Raw genomic sequence first — 21,996 nt, 5'->3', positions numbered from 1 at the left:
TGGGCCAGGATGTGGCTAGAATTAAGGGTTCCATGAACTTGGACTGGGAAAAAAAATTGCATCTTTTCAATAAACTCTAGCTGAAATTTAGCATCTTCTTCACTAAGTGTAGGCAATAATCCTCAGTGGTATTAACAGTCCCATGTCTTTGTCACCATTAGAAATGTATTTTCATATCACATTAAAGTTGTTGCAGTTATCTCAAAATATAATTTATACTCATCACTATTTTGAAATTACATAATTAGACCTGCTCCCAGATGTTATTTAATGTGTAAGGAAGCACATATATAACTACATCACGCATTTGTTTTAATATTTTTAAAACTTTCAATAAAAATAATTTCATTTACCTTTCCATGTATTTTACTTTATACATTTAAAAACATTATTCTGAGATAAGGTCCACAGGCCAGGCTGCCAAAGTGGTCCATGACATAAAAGAGGTTATTTAATTTTACCTTTATTATTTATACCTATTAATTGCGTATAGTATATAATCTAAACACTTTAGCATGGAATTCAAGGCTCCTCATTAACTGTTCACACCCACTTTATCATCTTAATCTCTGTCCCACCCCTACTTTTCATACTAAACTCTAGTCATACCAGACAATAGTGACTCTCTCTTATCTGGTGGCAGATAGGTTTTTGAATTAACCCTAGTTAATAGACAGTAGCCATGCACTGGCTTGGGCTTTGCCTTACCCAGACCTTCTCTGCCTGCCAAGTGAATTCTTTTAAAGGTCTGTTTTCCCTAATACTACGAGGTCCTAATAGGGCTGAATCTTAAATCTTTCTCATTCCTAATGTAAATGATCAATGAAATGAATATAAAAGAGATTCTAAATTGGCAAGGCACTGTGTGTAGTAATAATCTCTCGGGGAGTGAAGTTAGTCTCTGAATCTCATAAAATCGCCTAGCTCTGATCTTTTTGGGGATAGAAATGAGGAGGCCCTTGAGCTCTAAGGCTGGATCCCCAGCTGATAAATCTTGGATGGAGGGGAAAGGGAGGGGAAAGAGAGCAGTAACTGAGGTGGATCTGATTAAGACTGAAGGATGGAAATGTGCTGAAGGGAAAGGCAGGAGTGACTTCTTCTCCCATTTCCCAGAGCAGTTATTCAAAACTATCATCTCTCTAACCAAGCGTCCCATTCCATCCCCAACTCTCTCTCATCAAATGACTCCCATCTTAATGTTACAGAGCCAACTCTATCAACCTTCTGCCTTCCCCTACTTCCCATCCTTTCCTTTGCTCTAGTTTAGTGGTTCTCAACCCACAGCATTAGTCACCTCAGGAGTTTTTTTAAAAAGAAACACTGATGCCTGAGTTTGTTTAATTGGCCTCAGATAGAGCAACTGCATTGGTTTTATTTTTAAAAAGCTTCCCAGGTGACTCTAATGTGCATACAAGATTGAGTTCCACTAGTGTTCTTGGTTCTGTAAATTAGCTATTCTCATCCATAAATTGTCTACTTCTCGGTTCCATGGTACACTTTTATGCCTAAGAGTTTCCCATCTTAAAAGAACACACTGTTGCAGCCCACACGCTTGCCCCTTATCTCATCACTTTACAACGATGTTTCTTTAAAGGGTACCCTACACCTGTATGGTTTTTACCAGTTATGTTCTATGACTTTTTACTCTTCCAGCCAGTACTGGCATATGCTTTTGTACTCGTCATTCCCTCTGCTTCTATCTCCTCTCATATTTCTTTGACCAGCTACTGCTCACAAGCCTTTTAACACAAATTGAGTGACCCAAAGATCACCTTGGAAAGGGTTTCCTCAAGTCCTTCAATACAATCATGCTCAGAGTAACCTGTGGTTTTTTTTTTTTTTTTTCTATTATAAATTTACTTTACTACCACTGCGGATTCTCTCATCGTCTCGACATAACAGAGCGCTTCAGAAAGCTGAGACTATTTCATTTGCTTCTGACTTTCTGGAGTCTAACTCCTGGAAACCACTCGGTGAAAAAAGTCTGAGTAATGAATGGAAAGAAAGGCTAGGAAACGGAGGTCTGGGGCGGGGAAATGAGGGGGAGGGCGTGTGTGTAGAAACGGGGTGGGGAGGGCTAACGGGGTGGCGCTGAGAACCCTGCGCCAAAACTGGGGAGCGGGCAAGGATACCCTAGATCTGCGTGGACGGTAAGCGGTCCCCGGCCCAGACACACCGACCAGCAAACCCAAGTGGGGAGCAGGCTTCTTACCTGCCTCGTGCCTCACCACCCCAACCAGCCTTCAGGCGGCTCTCTATTGGCCGGAAAACGAAAGCTACGGTCGCAAACCCAGAGTTTTCTACCCCTAACATTGCGACATTCCTCTCCAGTAGAGAGAAAATCTAAGGCAGAGCTCCCCGCTCTGCCGTAAGGTGAGGAAGAAAAGTTTGGGCGGGGCCGCCTGGGGCGGATGAAATGGGGCGTGTCCGCGCAAGCGCATGCTGCACTCTCTGACGGCGTCACGTGCGGGGGCGGGGGCGGGGCCGGGCGGACGGCCAGCTCCGGCCGGCGGTAGGGGGCGTGGGAGGTAAGTGCGCGCGCCTGCTCGTCTGCAGCCGAGGAGTCGAGCGGGGCGGGGCCGCGTGCGCGGGGTCGGCCGCGCGCGGGCCGGAGCGGACGGGGACGGGGCGGCGGTTGGCTGTGGCTGCTGAGAGTCCAGTCAGGACGCCGAGAGGCGGCGGAGGAGGCACCGGCGGCACCGGCAGAGGGGGCGACAGCGGTTGAGGCGGCGGTCCAACGCGTGCTCTCTGGGCGGGTGCGGCGGGGGATGTGCTTGCCCAGGCCGGGCGGAGTCTCTCTGACAGGGCGGGGGATGCGCGGCGGCCGCTCGCCCGGACTCTAAGGCAGCTGGGCCCACCCTCCCGAAACCCTCCGACCCTCGGTGGTCTCGGCCTCTGCTGTCTCCTCCGGCCTGACCCTGGGGCTGAGGCTGGCAGGCGGCTTCCGCCGAAGAGGAGGGGGCTGCGGTGGCCACCGCGGCGGAGCCCGAGGTAAGACCCGCCCAAGCCGCCCAGCGGCCCTGCGGCCCGGCCCGGCCCACGTCTCAGTCTCTCTCTTTAGCTTTTGCGGAGCCGCTCCGCCCCGCCCCGGCGGAGACGCCCCGCGAGCGGGTCTACCCCGCAGCCTCCCTGACACCCGATCGCTGCCCCGGGTCCCCCGTAGACCCCACCCATCGTATCTTCCATTAACCAGACACCATTCCGGCCCTCCAACCTCTCTTGGGGTTCTGTCACGGGCCCCCCACCCCAGCACACCCTACTGGAACCTCCTTCAGACTCTCTTCGGACGCTTAATGGGCCTCGAGACTCTGTCACATTCTCCCGTGAGCTGACCCGGGTTTGTCACTGTTCCTCAGACCCAGTTACGACCACCCCCTAACCCATTGCTACCCCCATTTCCAGGGCAGATCCATCGTGCCCACCCCTCTTCTCTCCTCCCCTTCCCCCCCCCCCCCACCCCCAGCTCGCTCACCGCCTAGCCGACTAGCTCTTCCCCTACCCAACTCGGCTTTCAGATAGTCTGCTTCGTGATGCTCTTACCTCCCAAGAGATCTGATGTCAGCCCCTCTTTAGACACCATCAACAGCGGCCTCTCCCCCCCACTCCTACTGTAGCCTCTCCCCCAGACCTCTTGTCCTTAGGCAGACCTGATTATCTTTCTCCCCGCTCGTGATCCTTTCTTTGGTTGGAAGGGCTTTGCCATGAAATCCTGAAGGGGTGTTTGCATAGCCTAGTGTATTCCCTCCGGTGGGGCTTAAGGGGACCAACTGACACCCTTGTTTGGAGGGTTTAGTCTGGTGGCTATAGAGAGAGGAAGAGGGAAGAGCTTGGAAGCCCCGGGCAGGGGGTGTGTGTTGTTGTAAGGTCTCACAGCCTGCTTCTTATCTTGTCTCTTCTGTAGAACGTGTGAGGTAGTCCAGATCGTGACATTTTAGGGACTTCTATAAGGATCAAAGCACATAACGCTAATGAATGTAACTGTGTCTCCATGTGGTATCGTTTGCTTCACTTTCTTGTAGATTTTTGCAGATCTTTTGCACTGTTTTTGAAGGATACCAGGGTGCTTTTTTTGTTTTTTGATTTGCTTTTTGCGAATTTGCTGGAAAAGAAAGATTTGTAGCTTTCCTTAATCCCTGAAGACTTTAATATCAGTTTAATAATAAAATTCTGCTACCTGGTGCTACTGTCTTGCTTTTCCAAGGAGCAAGTGCAATTATCATGCAGAGTTCACCGATGTCATTACCAACAGCCTTCTTAGTAGTAAAATATTGAATAAAATATAGTTTGTTGAACTCCTGAGCTGTCAAGAAGGAAAGGTAATTTTACACCAGTTGATCAGTGCATAATTTTAACCTTGGTATAGGGATGAAGTATAGAGAGGTTTTTGTAGTCAGTACTTTAAAATTTTTTATTTTGTGTGTGTGGAACTGAGGAGGGAGAAAATCATATTAAAATTATAGGTCATAACTAGACATAGTATAAAAGTCAAAAGGTTCAAAAGAGTATGCAGTAAAAAGTTTCTTTTCCCCCTTTTTATCCTCTAACCACTCATTTTCCCTCCTTGGAAGCAACCACTGTTTCCATCTTTGTGTGTGTCCTTCCTGTGATATTTCTAGCATACAAGTCTATACATTTATATTTTTAAAACACTCCACAGACAAATTCTTGCATACTGTATACTATGGATATACCACCCCCCCGCCCTTTAATAATAGATGCTAGAGTTCATTCAACAATAGTACATTTGGAAGTGCCTCATTTACTGGGTGGATAGTATTCCGTTCTGGTGATCTTGAGGTTATTTTCAGTCTTTGTTTTTATAAACCGTGCGGCATGCTTTTCTTTTAAATGTATCATATGTTTTGTATGTTTTAAGTAATTTTCAGGATTTGAAAAATTTCATGATGATTCTTTTGTGAACCTACAAGAAAGCATATAACTAAAGTAAATTTCTCATTGAACCTCTGAGCTTCCATGGAGTGACTGGCTTTGAAAGAGATTATAATGTTTATCAAGTAAGTTACTGAAGGATTTAAAGAAGGGGACTGAAATGATAAGATTTGCATTTTTAAAAGATCACTCTGTCTGCTTTGAGGAGGGTGGATTGAAAGGTAGACTAAATGTGTCAGGAGGGTAAATGATGATGGTGCAGTCTTCATTTGGGTTTTGAGAGTAGACAGGATTTGGTGATTTCATTGGATTTGGAATTAGGGTTAGGGTTCATAGAGGATAAGATCTAGGTTTCTAGCCTGTGCCTTTCACTGAGGTGGGGATCCATATGAGGGAGGAGTGGAATTTTTATTTTTGTCAAGAAAGGGGAATTCAATTTGTGACATGTTGAGTTTGGGTGATTATACTTCTATCAGATGTAGATGGCCAGGAGGCAACTGGATTTGTGGCTTAAGCTCATTATCAAGTTCTGGGTTGATAGTAATAGATTTGGGTGCAAAAGGTGTAGTGAGAGGAGAAGAGATTGTAGGATAGAAATCCAACATTTACAGTATAGGTAGAGTTGAATGTCTAAGCTAGTAAACTATGTGATTAAGTTCTCTAAAAAATCTTGTTATAGTTTAAACATCAATAGGTTCACTGTCTGACAAGGCTTTTTAACAGTGTTTTCCCCCCCGAGTGGTGTATAGTACTGAGGGAAATGGAGTAAACTTAGATTTTTAAAAAGGTAAAACCTCAGTAGAAATTAGCAACATAAATCTCGTTTTTTCTAATCATTTAGATTATACTATTGTAAAAGTTTGTTCAATCTTCATTGTTTACAGAGAAGTATAGGAGCTTGGAAAATGTGGTTTGCCAAGAATATTAAGTTTTTTGGTTTGTATGATTTCTAGTTACATTAGTAATAAAGATTAGTCAAAAAATTTTCAGTCATGTTTTTAAAACATAACATGACTTAATTATTTATTCCTAAGTCCAGAGCTACAGTGTAGAGCTCTTGCCTTTACTCTGGATCCCTGTAAATCACTTCTAATGGACATCTCCACTGGGATTCATATTTCACAAGCACTTCACACATGTACAAAATAAAACTCTTCTCTGCCTCTCTTCCCTCCAAAAAGGTGGGGGTAGAAGGAGACAAACTGCAACAAAATTTTTTCTTTTGATTGCCTGTCTTGATGAACGGTACTACTCTCTCTTCCTCATGAAGCCTTTAGGAATCTGGGAATCATCCTCCACTGCACTCTGTACCAAACTACCAACATCACAAAGTTCGGCACGTTCTCTCTCATGATATTTCAGATCATTCCTGATTGCTATTTTTGTTGTCTCTGTTCAACCCCGAATGTCTGTTGGTCTTCTTGTCTTCTCATCTGCCTCTAGTTTTGCCATACCCTCTAGTTCATTCTCTCCACTTTTGCCAGAGTAAGTGTTCTAAAATGCTCTTTTAGTTAGGCTTTTTTAGTTGCAACGAAGAGACTCAAGTTATCTTAAGTAGCGGAGTACTTATTGAAAGAAAACATGCACAAGGGAACCCAGGAAAAGTTAAACAGCTTGGTCTCAGGAAGAACAGGAGCTTAAAAATAAAGCTAGAGGGCTTCCCTGGTGGCGCAGTGGATAAGAATCTGCCTGCCAATGCAAGGGACACAGGTTTGATCCCTGGTCCAGGAAGATCCCACATGCCGCGGAGCAACTAAGCCCATGCGCCACGACTACTGAGCCTGCACTGCAGAGCCTGTGTGCCATAACTACTGAAGCCCACGTGCCTAGAGCTCGTGCTCTGCAACAAGAGAAGCCACCGCGATGAGAAGCCCATGCACCGCAACGAAGAGTAGCCCCCGCTCGCCGCAACTAGAGAAAGCCCGCACAGCAATGAAGACCCAACACAGCCAAAAATAAATAAATTTAATAAATAAATAAATAAATAAATATAGAACTAGAAGCAGGAAAAGACAGATTTCACTCCAGTGCTCTACTGTTAACTTGTCTTAGCTACTTTTTCTATTTTGTTTTGTATTACTTTTTCTCTCTAATCCCCTCCCCCACCCGATCTCATGGCTTCCATTTATTCCTAATTTCTGCCTCCTTATAACTACCGTGTCACTCCCATGCCAACATCTTGCCTCCTGGCTACTGTCTTTTTTCTTTTTTAACATCTTTATTGGAGTATAATTGCTTTACAATGATGTGTTAGTTTCTGCTGTATAACAAAATGAATCAGCTACACATATACATATGTCCCCATATCTCTTCCCTCTTGTGTCTCCCTCCCACCCTCCCTATCCCACCCCTCTAAGTGGTCACACAGCACCAAGCTGATCTCCCTGTGCTATGCGGGTGCTTCCCACTAGCTATCTATTTTACATTTGGTAGTGTATATTGGCTACTGTCTTTTTAACTTGAGCTTCTGTTGCTGACTTCTTCCTAAGATTTTCTGGTTTGAATTCCCAAGAAACAATCTCTTTGGCTCAGCTCTGTAATCATGGGCTGCTAGCAAGCCTGTGTACTTTGGTCATGTGACTACTCCTGGCCATTTAGTGATAGCTGTGTGTTTATTTGTGCATGTGGGTGTGAGGCAGGATCATAATGGTGAAAAACATGGGGCAGTGTGCAGGCTAACTCTCCCACAAAATGGGGTTGCAAACATGGCAGGCACCATGATTGACATAGTACGAATACAAGTCTAATCATATCCTTTCCTGTTGAAAGATCTTCAGTGCTTTCCCATTGCTTTCAGGATAAAGCTTAAACTGTAGCTTGGCATGTGTGTGAGATCCTTCGTGATCTGACTCTTCTTTAGGCTTTCCTTCCTTGCGCTCTTCCTTAACTTCTTTGATCCACTCATTGAACTTAGGTCTTTGCACTCTCTGTTCCCTTTCCCGTCTTTCCCTTCCACCTTTCTCTGCTTAGCAATCTTCTATCTGATCTTCAGGGCTCAGACCAGGTGTATCTTTGGGAAGCTTTCCTTTACTTCCTCCAGGTTAAGTTAGGTGCCACTCCTATAGTATGTAGTGCTTGCTCCTGTCACAGTTCTCTAATGAAATTCCTAATAGCTTGTCTATTTTCTTCACTGGGCTGTAGCTTCTTTGGTATCAGTACAATATAGTAAGGCATGTTTTTATTTTTTTTATTTTTATTTATTTTTATTTTTTAAATTTTTTAAAAATTTATTTATTTATTTAATTTTGGCTGTGTTGGGTCTTCTCTTCTGTGGGAGGGCTTTCTTTAGTTGTGGCAAGCGGGGGCCACTCTTCATCACGGTACGCAGGCCTCTCACTGTTGCGGCCTCTCTTGTTGCGGAGCACAGGCTCCAGACGCGCAGGCTCAGTAGTTGTGGCTCACGGGCCTAGTTGCTCCGCGGCATGTGGGATCTTCCCAGACCAGGGCTCGAACCCGTGTCCCCTGCATTGGCAGGCAGATTCTCAACCACTGCGCCACCAGGGAAGCCCCAAGGCACGTTTTTAGATTGAGGATTTTTTTAAAAAGAATATGCTTATTATAAATTATAATGTATACAAAGAAGTACACAGATCATAAATGTGCAGCTCAATAAATTTTCACAGAGTGAATACACAAATGTAACCAATACCTACATCAAGCACGATACAGGATATTACTATCAGTACAACCTCACAAGCCACCTTATGCCCTCTTCTGGTCGCTAGTCCAGTTCAAAGAGGATTTAATTTTAAATGGGAAAACTCTTTAACGTAGATTTCTCTACATATTTTGTGTGTATCTTTAGACATACAAGAGACATAGATATTAGAATTTTGATCCTATGGAAAGAACATACGTAATTTATATTAGTGCAATTTTGGCATATTTTTGTGCAATAGATAAATTCAAAATCACATCATATTTTAATATTCAGTTATGGGATGTTTGTATTTAGGTAGATTTTCTTGTTTTTAAGTTTAATATTTTAGAGTAGTGGAAAAGAATATGATAGACCAAAGAATATTTGCTTAAAATAGCCTGTTTTGAGTGGGGATCGTGCTCGAGATGGGTATAGTAAACATGTAAAGCACTTTCCAAATGGTGTTTGGCCTCTGGGTTTTAATGTGAATTATGTTGCTAGCATATTTTGGCAATGGGGTCATCCAACGGGCAACTGGAGTATAATTTTACATGTACAGTGAGGAAAGGACTAGCTGTCCTGTGTCGTAGACAGCTGGCTTGCTAAGAATTGAGTTTTTTTTTGCAACTAGCAATAATTTTAGAGCATACTTTTTCTTTTTCTCAGTTTTGATTTTTCTTAAACTTTAAGATTATGTGGCTCTTTGAGTATGAAGGAATTCTTTTAAACATACTTTTTCCTTAGATGGACCTTTCTGTCTGTAAATATTAAATTTGTTAAGGCCAATTAAGTGGAAAGAATACTATAGACTCTTAAACCTGGATTTTCAACAGACCTCGATTCAATTTCCAGCCTCATCCCTTATGAGCTGTCATTTGTGGGCAAGTCACTTAACATTTCTGAGCTTCAAGAATGTTCATCTCACAAGATTATCATGAGTTAAAACAGTTTATGTAAAGCACCAAGCACATAGTAGATACTCAAGAAGTCTTCATTTTCCTCCTTGAATATGTCTATTTCTTGTTATGTTTAAATATGAGATCAAGAATTTAAAGAATTTATTGTGTGGCATAAATAAATGGCCATCAAAGTTTGTTGCTAGTAGAAGTCAATGTTAGAAGGATAGTCTGCTAGCTGTCTTTCAAGTGTGATCATAGTTTTCAATTCAGAAAGGCTCTAAAGAAATGCTTCTCTTGATGTCTTAGTATATCAGATTAATGGATGTTAGAATGTATTTTGATTCAGTGTGAGGTACAACAAAATGTTCTGTTTGCCAATGACAAACATTCCTTAAATCATTGACAGATTGTAGTACTATTGCTGTCTGTAGTGTGTAAGTATTTGAGATCTGTTTACTTATATTGATCAGATGATAGTGGGCTGAGTAGTCTCTGGATTTTTTTTTTAAAGACAGTAACTTTATTTTATTTTTTCGGCCTTGCTGCGTGGCTGCTGGGATGTTAGTTCCCCGACCAGGGATTGAACCTAGGTCCCCAGCAGTGGAATCATGGAGTCTTAACCGCTGGACTGCCAGGGAATTCCCGAGATTTTTATTTATTTATTTATTTTACTATAAGGGAGAAAGTTCTTCAGATAACTGTGTGGATATGAGTTTATAAATGATCTTGAGATCCTATTTTTTCCTTACCTTCTTTTGCAACTCTACCTTATTTTAGTTCTCTTCCTGCCTTCCCCCTCCTTTTTTAAAAAAAGAAAAAATTTATTTATTTGGTTGCACTGGGTCTTAGTTGTGGCAGGCGGGTTCCTTAGTTGTGGCTCACTGGCTCCTTAGTTGCGGCTCACCAGCTCCTTAGTTGTGGCACATGGGCTCCTTTAGTTGCAGCAGGCGGGCTCCTTAGTTGTGGCATGTGAACTCTTAGTTGCGGTAGGCATGTGGGATCTAGTTCCCTTACTAGGGATCAAACCTGGGCCCCCTGCATTGGGAGCGTGGAGTCTTATCTGCTGTGCCACCAGGGAAATACCACCCCCCTACTTTTTTTTATAATAAAAATACTTAGAAAATGTTGAGGGACATCCCTGGCCATCCAGTGGTTAAGACTCCGTGCTCCCATGGGTTCGATAGCTGGTTGGGGAACTGAGATCCTGCACGCTGCACGGCGCGGCCAAAAAAAAAAGTGTTGAAAAGTTGAAAGAATAGAACAAAGAACATTGATAAGTCAGCCACCATAAGAACCTGCTGTATAAAAAAATAAATAAAATTTTAAAATTAAAAAAAAAGTTAACAGTATGCCATCCATATTTGCTTTATTGTTTTCTATGTGTATGTGTGTGTATATACTTTAACTGAACCTTTTGAAAATTGCGACTATTTTGACTTTTACCTCAAAACACTTGAGCATACATCTCCTAAGAAAATATTCTCCATACCACCACAGTGCCATTACCAGCACCTAAGAAAAATAACAGTAATTTCCTAATAATATTTAATATTCAGACTACAGTTAAATTTTCAGTTTTTCAAACCAGAATTCAGTCAAGATTTTTGCATGCATTTGATTATCTTTTTAGTTTCTTTTAATCTAGAAAAGTTTCTTATCCCACTCCTTTTTCTTATGATATTGAAACTTCTTTGACAAGACAAGATCATTATCTTATAGAATGGCCTTTTTTTTTTTTAAACATCTTTATTGGAGTATAATTGCTTTACAATGGTGTGTTAGTTTCTTCTTTATAACAAAGTGAATCAGCTATACATATACATATATCCCTATATTTCCTCCCTCTTGCGTCTCCCTCCCACCCTCCCTATCCCACCCCTCTAGGTGGACACAGAGCACCGAGCTGATCTCCCTGTGCCATGTGGCTGCTTCCCACTAGCTATCTATTTTACATTTGGTAGTGTATATATGTCCATGCCACTCTCTCAGTTCGTCCCAGCTTACCCTTCCCATTCTCAAGTCCATTCTCTATGTCTGTCCTGTCCCTAGGTTCTTCAGAACCTTTTTTTTTTTTTTTTTTAGATTCCATATATATGTGTTAGCATATGGTAATTGTTTTTCTCTTTTTGACTTACTTCACTCTGTATGACAGACTCTAGGTCCATCCACCTCTCTACAAATAACTCAATTTCGTTTCTTTTTATGGCTGGGTAATATTCCATTGTGTATATGTGCCACATCTTCTTTATCAGCATGGCCTGTTTTCTAGTTATCTAATTATTTCTTTGTGCTTTTGCTTAACTTGTTCCTCTGTTCCGTGTATATCTTGTACAGTGGAAGTTATAATTTAAAGGCTTGATTATGCATGTTAAGTTTTGGCAAGAATACTTCATAGGTGATGTTATATTTCATGTTGCATACTATGGGAGATATATGACGTCACTATTAGTGATCTAAGTTTTAAGAAGTTTAAAGTGATGTTTGCAGACTTCCCTGGTGGTGCAGTGGTTAAGAATTCGCCTGCCAGTGCAGGAGACATGGGTTCGAGCCCTGGTCCAGGAAGATCCCACATACCGCGGAGCAACTAAGCCCGTGCGCCACAACTACTGAGCCTGCGCTCTAGAGCCCGTGAACCACAACCACTGAGCCTGCACGCCACAACTACTGAAGGCCCTGCACTCTGGGGCCTGTGCTTCGCAGCAAGAGAAGCCACTGCAATGAGAAGCACGTGCACCGTAACAAAGAGTAGCCCCCGCTCACCACAACTAGAGAAAGCCCACGTGCAGCAAGGAAGACCCAACGCAGCCAAAAATAAATAAATAAATTTAAAAAATAAATAAAGTGGTGTTTGCTGTATCTTTCCATTGTAAAAGCATATTCTTTCCTCTTATGATCATCAAGTACAATAATCTGTGGGGGCAATACTTTGGTATCATACAAATATTCCATCCTTCAAAATATTCTATACCTAGCGATTTTAGCATCTTTTGTGAGTCTTGGGCAAATGAGTTATTTGATTGAAGGTTGAAAAATGGTGATTTTTTCTAATTCTGTAATTTTTTAATATTTATTAGCTGTCGTTCTTCTGTTAACAAAAGGTTTATAACCTTCGTCACCTGGGAGTGAACTGTAGTTCTTCCTAAAAGGGCAGAGTAAGTAAATGCTTAATTTTTTCTTGTCTAATTTTCAGAGTGAGGAGTTGGTCTAATAGTCATGTACAGTGGTGACAAATGAGTTTATTAGTGGTCTCTTGGATTTTTATTTATTACAATTAGTTACACATGTTCTTTTTTTCAGATTTTATTGAAGTACAGTTGACTTACAATGTTGTGTTAATTTCTTCTGTATAGCACAGTGACTCAGTTATACATATATATATTCTTTTTCATATTCTTTTCCATTATGGTTTGTTACAGGATATTGAATATAGTTTCCTGTGCTATACAGTAGGACCTTGTTGTTTATCCATCCTATATGTAATAGTTTGCTTCTGCTAATTTCAAACTCCCATTCCTTCCCTCCCATTGTTCTTTTTTGATGCTCAGATTGTCTCAAATAAGGATATTGGGAGTCCCTTCAGACAGACACCTGAGTTCTTTTTGCATAAGGCTATTATTAGTCTTTGAGTGATTCTTTTTGCGTAAGCCTATTATTAGTCTTTGAGTGATTCCTTACTTTTGGGTATAAGACATCTTGGCTCACCAAGGACTTCTCCTGCTTCAGACAGGAATCAGCAGTTTCTCCAAGGAGATCTGTCTCCTTATAGTGGAGGAAGATATTCAGAAAACAACATCTGGATGTTGGTATGCTCCCTTTTATGGAACTGTCATCACTTCTAGGTCTTCTCAGGAGAGAAAAAAAAGCATGAAGTCATATTGATAATTCTTATTCAAATTTAACATTGCCTGTTTCTTCATCTTTTTTAAAAAAAGTACTTTAGTTTTAATCTCTTTTATATTGAAAATCTTAAGTTTTATTAACACTGATTTTTTTTCATAAGTATAGCTAAAGTAGTTTAAAAATAAAACTACTAGTAAATTTTAAGATTTCTTTGCATCCCATTTTGTCCTAGAATGTATCCCACCAAGGTTATACTTATTGTTAGTACTGTGTTTAAAAGTCACTTGAAATCATTATTTTCTCAATGTGATTGTTACCAGTTCGGTATGTATTTAGGTCCATTTGTTTTTCATTTTAGAGTTTGCTTCCTCTGTTTTTTTAAATTTACTGTTACCCTTTGAATATGTAAGATACATAGTTCAAAAGGAGAAACCAAATGTAAAGGTATATGTAGAAATCTTATTTTCATCCTCATCCCTTCTGTTTCCATCTTGCTCTCCTATAGATAATCATTTTTGTAAGTTTCTGATCAATCATTCCAGTTTTTTCTTGTTCTTTCAAAGTTAGGTGTATGTGTATGTGTGTACTCTCCTTTCATACACCAAAGGTAACATACCATATGTACTGTTCTGTATTTCTTCTTTTTTTTTTTTTTCCATTTAACAATATATTTGGGAGAATACTCCATATTGGTACATACACATCTTATTCTTTTTTATGGAGGCATAGTATTCTATTGTGTTGATATACCATAATTTTATTAACGAGTCTGTATCTGATAGATATTTGTGTTTAATCTTTTGAACTATGAATAGGTAATACATACTGAATAGATTAACTGAAAAATAAAGTTTCTTCCTCAGGTAATTAAGAAGGAGTTGATTTGTTCCAGAGAGCCCTATAGTCTGAGGGGGCTTTGGTTTTTTGTTTTTGTTTTTTAAAAATATTGATTGATTTATTTATGCATGCATGCATGCATGCATGCATGCTGCGCTAGGTCTTAGTTGCGGCACACGGGATCTTCATTGCAGCATGCGGACTTCTTAGTTACAGCATGCATGTGGGATCTAGTTCCCCGACCAGGGATCGAACCCCGGCCCCCTGCACTGGGAGTGTGGAGTCTTACCCACTGGACCACCAAGGAAGTCCCTGAGGGGGCTTTGTTACTGTGTTTTGTTGTTGTTGTTAAGAGGATTTCAGGAGAAGTAGATATACTTAGGTACACTTTCTGGCACCTAAATATTAGGTGATTGATATCAATGATGTTAATCTGCTTTGTTTTATGGCACCTGGTCAGAAGGGACAGAGATGATTTACCTACTTCCTCTCCCTGTGCTTCCTGGCTCCTTGAAGCACTGGAACTAAAAATCTGACGTCCTGGGTGTTTTCATGTAAGCATAAGTCAGGTTCTTTCCTTACTGTTTTTTCCCACAACCTCCCCTCTCCTTAACCTTTCTTCTTCCTCTTTTTGCCTTAAACCTTTCAGATTATCCAAGCATTCATTGGACAGATACTTAGAGTCTAGTAAGGCAGATAAAATGTATACTATGAGTGTAAAGAGTAAGAGATAGGAATACTAAAGACAGAGGGAAGGGTACCTCCTAGGATATAAGGAATTCAAGCTCTCGGGCTTACAGAAATTGCTTTATCATATTAAATTACTATAGCAGGGACTTCCCTGGCGGTCCAGTGGTTAAGACTCCGTGCTTCCACTGCAGGGGGCACAGGTTCCATCCCTGGTCAGGGAACTAAGATTCTGCATGCTGCGTGGCATGGCCAAAAAAGAAAACATCTAAAAAAAAAAATTAGCAGTCATAGGCAGTTGTTACTTTTCCTTTTTATTCAAACATATGGGAGAGTGAATAAAACATATGCAGTTTAAAGAAAATTATACAGTAAATATTTACGTTGTCATTGCCCAGGCCAACAAACAAGAAGTACCTCCCCATCACCTCACCCTCCCCTTGCCCTTGTCAACATATCCCACTCTGTGGAGGTGGCTATTATCCTGACCTTTTGTGACTGTCATTTTCTTGCTTTGCTTCGTAATTTTAAATCCCAGGTCATATATCCTTAAACAATGTAGTGTAGTTTTCCTTGTTTTTGAAATTCATATGAGTACTTTATGTGATTTAAAAAATTTAGTTCAGCATTTGTGAAATTAATTCCAAGTTGTTGGCTGTTGTTCGTTAGATTTCATTGTGGTAATGTTTCCAATGTATACTACAATTTAATCATTCTAGTTTTGATAGACATTTGAGTTGATTTCAATTTCTTGCTCTTATACACATAATTCAGTGGTGAGCGCTCTTGTACCTGTTTCATGTATGCAAGTGCACAGATATTTCTGTAGAATTCCTAGGAATGGAATTGCTGGGTTGTGAGGTATGCACACATTCAACTTTGATAATGACAAAGTGTTTTTCAAAATTATTTCAATTCATAATTCCAACACAATGAGAGTTCCCTTTGTCTTACATTCTCAGTACTTGGTATTGTCAGACTCTAATTTTTACCAATCTGAAAGGTGTGATGGTGTCTCATGGTTTTAATTGGCATTTCCATGATTACTAATGAAGTTGAGCATCTTTTCATAGTCATTTGAGTTTTCTTCTTATGACGTACCTGTTCAAGTTTTTGCCCAATTTTTTTCTGTTAGGTGGTCTGTGGTTTTCTTACTGATGTTTAGAAATCCTCTGTGTGTGTGTGTGTGTGTGTGTGTGTGTGTGTGTGTGTTTTGGCCGTGTTGCGCGGCTTGCTGGATCTTAATTCCCTGACCAGGGATTGAACCCAGGCCCATGGCAGTGAAAGCGTGGAGTCCTAACCACTGAACCGCCAGGGAATTCCCTATATGTGTTTTGGATAAGAACACCTGTTTTTGGTGTGTTATTTCACTTTCTGTGGTACTTGTTGATCAATAGAAGTTCTCAGTTTTAATGTAGTTGAATTTATCAGCTTTGGCTAGTGTTATTTGAATCCTTTTAAAGAAACCCTTTTGTAGTCTGAGGTAAAGTAGTTCTCCTGTATCATCTTCTAAGCGCTTTTAAGTTTTAACCTTTCACAAGTTTGGTCTTTACCTGGAATAGATTTTTATGGATAGTATGAGGTCCAATCTTATTCTTTCCCACCCCAAATGGACACTCAATTGTTCCAGCATTGATTTTGAAAAATTCATCTTTACTGATCTGCAGTGCCACATCTCACATATGTCCAGTATCCATATTTACATACTTCTGTTTCTGGATTTTCTTCTCTGCTCTGTTGGTCTGTTTGTCTATTCCTATACAAGTGACACACCGTCTTAACTACTTACAGCTTTAGAAGTTCTGATACCTGGTAAGGCAAGTCTCCCCACTTTGCTGTTGTTTTTCAGGAGAGTCTTGGCTGTTTTTGGCCCATTACACTTTCATATATATTTTAGAATCACTGTGTCAGATTCCACAAAAAACCCCCCAACAATTAATTCAACATAAAAACAACATTTGAGATTTTTATTGAGATTGAACTGGTTCTGTAGATTTATTTGGGGAAAACTGACATTTTTCCAACATTGAGTCTTCCAAACTAAGAACGTGGATATCCTTCCATTTCTGTAATGAATCATGATAAAGTCTTATTTTTTAAGTAGAAGTTTTATACATTATTTGTTAGATTTGTCACTGAGCACTTCATATTTTCTGATGCAATTGTAAGGAGTGATATCTTTAAAAGATTATTTTCTAATTGTTTGCTGCTGGTATATAGAGCTATAAAACTAATATCAACTTGTGTCTGTTAAATTAGAGAATTAATGAGATTATCTGTAGATTCTTTCAAATTTTCTATATGCGCAGTTATGTCATATGCAAATAATAACAATTTGTTTCTTGTTTCTAATCCTTATACCTTTTATTTTTTTCTTGCTTTCCTATGCTGCCTACAGTATACAGCTATCTCCAGCATAATGTTGATAGAAGTAGATGGGGGCCATCCTTTTCTTGTTTCTGATCTCAAAGGAAAAATGTTCAGCTTTTCCCCACTAAGTATGCTGTAGATTTTTGTAGATACCTTTTATCAGATGAAGTTTTGTTCTGTTCCTAGTTTGCAAAGACTCCTTTTGAGATGTAAATAAATAATTGAATTTTTATGGATCTTAAAATATGGTTGATTATATTAATTGGCTTTCTGATATAAGTATCAGATTTATCTTTGCTTTCCTGGGATACCTAACTTGATCGTAGTATACTGTACTTACATTGTTGGATTTTGTTTGCTAATATTTGTTTGGGATTTTTGCGTGCAAGTTCTGGAGTACGATTGGCTTATGGTTTTGCTTTCTTGTCTGGTCTTTGCCAGATTTTTTGGTTTCAATATTATACCAGCCTCATAAAAAGAATCGGGAAGAATTTATTTAAGATTGTATTATTTACTTCTTGAGTTTTTGGGAGAATTTGCTGGTAAAGCAGTGTGGCTCTGGAGTTTGTTGGAAAGATTTTTTTATTAGGGTCATTAAGTTTTTGTTTTTTTTTTAATGGGACCAGTCAGTTTTTGTGAGTAAATTGTGCTGTTATACATATTTTTAGGATATTTTCAATTTCATCTAAATTAAAAAATCCTTTTACCATTGTAACGTTTTCAGCATTGATATTTTTGCCTTTTTTTCCATTCCTGATCCCTTTCTCTTTTTTTCCTCATTACTCTTGTGAGAGTTGCGCCAATTTACAGTTTTCTCAAAGACCCACTTCTGGCTTTGTTGGCCCTTTTTATTTTATATTTTATTTTTATTTCTCATTTCTATTATTTTCTTTTACTTGTCCTAGTTTTACTTTCCTGTTTTTTCTATCTTCTTAAAAAGACAGTTCCCAAATTTTCACTTTTTTCTATTATACCTATTTAGAGTTATAAATCTCCCTATAAAGTATTGCGTTAGCTGCATCTCACAAGTTTTGAAATGTAATATTTTTGTTATGGTTTATTCAAAATATTTTCTGTTTACTTATTTTCACATGGCTTATTTAGGACTAGATTTTTAAGTTTACAACTGTGTGAGGATTTCCCACTGTATTAGTTATCTATTGCAGCATAACAAGTTAAGCCCAAAACTTAGTAGCTTATTATTGTTTACAGTTTTCGTGGCTCAGGAATTCAGGAGTGGTTCAGCTTGGCGGTTTTGCCTGACTCAGTTCCTTGCCATATGGATTTTTCCGTGGAGCTTTTTAAGTTTAGTTGTTAAGGTATGACTGCTAGAATTCCTCAGGGAGAAAGTGCTAGGTAGAAGCATGTTGCTGTTTATGATCTAGCCTCAGAAGTCACTCAGCCTCACTTCACTGCATTCTGCTGGTCAAGACAGTTGCAAAGGTCCATCCAACTTCAAGGGGCAGAGAACACAGGGAAAAGTGTCAACATCACATTGTAAAAGGGTATGTGGGATGGGATAGATATTGGTGTGAAAGATACTATTTGTTACTCCTAGTCATTTTTTTGTTACTGATTTCTATTTGTTTGAAAGAATATGATGTTATGATTTCAGTGCTGTTTCTTTTCTTTTTCTGGATCTCCAATTTACATATATTAGATTTTCTCTCTTTCTCACGTTTCTTTTTTTTTTTTTTTGAAGTTTTTTCTTTAATAAATTTACTTATTTATTTTTGACTGCATTGGGTCTTCATTGCTGCGCGCAGGCTTTATTTGCAGCGAGTGGGGGCTACTCTTTGTTTCAGTGGCTTCTCTTGTGGAGCGCCGGCTGTAGGTGCTCGGGCTTCAGTAGTTGTGGCACGTGGACTCAGTAGTTGTGGCTCTTGGGCTCTACAGCACAGGCTCAGTAGCTGTGGCGCACAGGCTTAGTTGCTCCGTAGCATGTGGGATCTTCCCGGCCCAGGGATTGAACCCGTGTCCCCTGCGTTGGCAGGTGGATTCTTAACCACTGCGCCACCAGGGAAGTCCCTCTCACACGTTTCTTAACTTTTTGTCTGTATTTTTCTTCTTTCACTGTGGGCAGTTTCTTCAGGTAGGTCTTTTAGTTCATTCATTTCAACTATTCCATTTTAAATTCCAGTTGTGTTTTAAAATTTTACAAGTTCTTTTTAGCTTTTAAAATCTTCAAAGTCATTTTTTATGGTTCTTGTCCCTTTCAGATATTTTCAGTCTTATTTATCACTTGAAACATTAGTAAGCAATTATATTTTCTGTGTGATCATATCCAATATCTGAAATTTTTGCAGATCTGTTTCCATTCCTTGCGTCTTCTTATTCATGGTGCTTTGTTTCCTTCTTGCTTGGTCTAAATAATGTCTTTTCTTGGGACATTATTTGTGATACTTGCACATGCGTCTTCTTGATGCCTGTAACCTGGGTTTTTTTTGCGTCATTCAGGTAATATGAATTAAGGTGACAAAATTGTGTGTGTGAGTATTGCGTGTATGTGTGTGTGTAGGGTAATAGTAGCTGAGGTGGTCTTGTGTCTAGTGGTTACAATTCAAAGCATACTGTGGCCTATGCTACCTGTTTTTGTAAGGTTGCAAGCTAAGAATGGTTTTTAAATTTTTATTTTTATTTATTATTATTTTTAAAATGTCTTTATTTTTATTTTTGGCTGCGTTGGGACCTCGTTGCTGGGCGCCAGCTTTCTCTAGTTGCGGCGAGCAGGAGCTGCTCTTCGTTGTGGTGCGTGGGCTTCTCATTGCAGTGGCTTCTCTTGTTGCAGATCACGGGCTCTAGGTGCGTGAGCTTCAGCAGTTGTGGCTCACAGGCTCTAGAGCGCAGACTCAGTAGTTGTGGCACATGGGCTTATTTGCTCCGTGGCATGTGGGATCTTCCCAGGCCAGGGCTCGAACCCGTGTCCCCTGCATTGGCAGGTGGATTCTTAACCACTGTGCCACCAGGGAAGTCCCCTACATTTTTAAATGATTGGAAAAAAAGAAGAATATTTTGCAACATGTGAAAATTATATGAAACTCAAATTTCAGTGTCCATAAATAAAGTTTTATTGGAACACAGCTGTGCTTATTTGTTTCTGTATTGTCTGTGGCTGTTTGCATGCTACAACCACAGAATTGAGTGGTTGCAACAGAGGTCAATATGACCTCCAAAGCCTAAAGTATTTATATCGGGCCCTTTACAGAAAAAATTACAACTTGTCAGGAACTCTCCTTTACAGCTAGCTCAGTGCCAACGCAACTTTCCTTGCAGTTCTTGGGGGATAGGGTAGAATGGGACAGGTTTACTCTGGCTTATTTTATGAGTTTGAGTTTTGTTGTATAGGGTCTCCTATCAGACTCACTTCCTAGCGTGGGTCCTGGGTTTGGCTTCTATCTTTATGAGACTGTGAAAACCAAAGCCCAACCTTGGCTTCCGTCAGGGGCTAACTTGACTTCAGCATTCTGCTTACCTCTCTGTTTTGGCCTTATAATTCTTATGTTTTGTTCTTATAATTCCTTACCATCTTGTTAACTCTTTGATACTTTTTAGAACATATATTTTCTATTTTATTAATTTAAACAATTTCAGTGAGTGTTTTGTTCTAAATAATTGGCCATATTATTGGAGATTGATATTCTTTTTGAATATTAAGAAATTAAGGCTCAAAAAAAAAAAAAAAGAAATTAAGGCTCAGAAATAGTTAGCCCAAAATTTATATTACTGGTAAATAGCCGACAGAGACTTTGACTTTAGGAAGCTTATTTATCATCTAGGAGTGTGAGAAATTAGGATTTTACATCATTTCCCATAATCCTAATATAATTAGGATTTCTGCTACTTGGGCCATGCAGGAGAAATATCTTAGTTACAGAGGACAAGAAAGGCAAAAATACTCATAAGCTTTTTGGCAGGGAAAACAAACACCATATGTAGAAATCAGAGAAATAAAAAATGTTGAGAAAGAAATGGAAAATTATTTTGATTGTATAAAAGACAGTAAAATTTAGTAAATTTGCCATGTTAACTGTATGAATCAAAGAAGAAAATAGGTCTTTTAATTTTGCACCTACTTTGTAGCAGTCATTTTTTATGTATAGTATCACATTTAACTTCATAGCAACTGTGAGTTAGGTGATAATGTTGATTTAACAAGTATGCAAACATTTAGGGAAGGTAGTTTATCATTAATTTACCCAGGATTATGCAGCTAGTAAGTGCTAAAAGTAGGATCTGAACCCCTCTGTGACTATTTTAAAGCCCATGTTTTTTCTATGCAATTAGATTGTAAAAAAAAAAGTCTCTAAATGGTTAATAGAGAGTGTATGAAAATATGTGGTTAACATTTCTATACTTATATGAGAATTCCTCAGGCTTTCATTTAGAGGTTAGTCTTATTTTAGACAATTCAAATAAGTAGTATTTGGTTTCTAAGGTCACATGGATTAGAAGCAGCAATGAGAAAAGAGGGGCATTTGTACGTTTTTATGCTGACAGGGTGAAATTTTTTCTATAAACTAAAAGTCAATCTGGTGATACTGAGGATAGGGACAGACAGCCTTACTTTTTTTTTTTTTTTTTACGGTATGGCCCTTTTTTTAAAAAAAATAAATTTATTTATTTATTTTTGGCTGCATTGGGTCTTGTTGCTGTGCGCGGGCTTTCTCTAGTTGCGGCGAGCGGGGGCTACTCTTCGTTGTGGTGCGCGAGCTTCTCATTGCGGTGGCTTCTCTTGTTGCAGAGCACATGGCACAGTGGGCTCAGTAGTTGTGGCACGCGGGCTCTAGAGCGCAGGCTCAGTAGTTGTGGCGCAGGGCTTAGTTGCTCCGTGGC

At 39.7% G+C, this 21,996-nt stretch overlaps 2 protein-coding genes across 9 annotated transcripts in view; one reads left to right on the top strand and one right to left on the bottom strand.

The window, feature by feature from the left end:
- The window catches only part of SENP8 (SUMO peptidase family member, NEDD8 specific), a 45,737-nt gene extending 43,455 nt beyond the window's left edge, over window positions 1-2,282 (bottom strand). For both annotated transcript variants that reach the window (XR_011075371.1, XM_068554913.1), the window contains exon 1: window positions 2,213-2,282. The gene's annotated coding sequence lies outside the window, so the exon portion shown is untranslated. The remainder of the gene's footprint in view (window positions 1-2,212) is intronic.
- Window positions 2,283-2,626: 344 nt separating this feature from the next.
- Window positions 2,627-21,996, top strand: part of MYO9A (myosin IXA) — a 286,549-nt gene continuing 267,179 nt past the window's right edge. For all 7 annotated transcript variants that reach the window (XM_068554851.1, XM_068554866.1, XM_068554884.1 and 4 more), the window contains exon 1: window positions 2,627-2,991. The gene's annotated coding sequence lies outside the window, so the exon portion shown is untranslated. The remainder of the gene's footprint in view (window positions 2,992-21,996) is intronic.

The sequence above is a fragment of the Eschrichtius robustus genome, chromosome 1, assembly GCF_028021215.1.
Source record: "Eschrichtius robustus isolate mEscRob2 chromosome 1, mEscRob2.pri, whole genome shotgun sequence".
NCBI classification, from domain to species: Eukaryota; Metazoa; Chordata; class Mammalia; order Artiodactyla; family Eschrichtiidae; genus Eschrichtius; species Eschrichtius robustus.
Note: the sequence above shows the minus strand (reverse complement) of the source record. Positions and strands in the feature narration are given on the sequence as shown.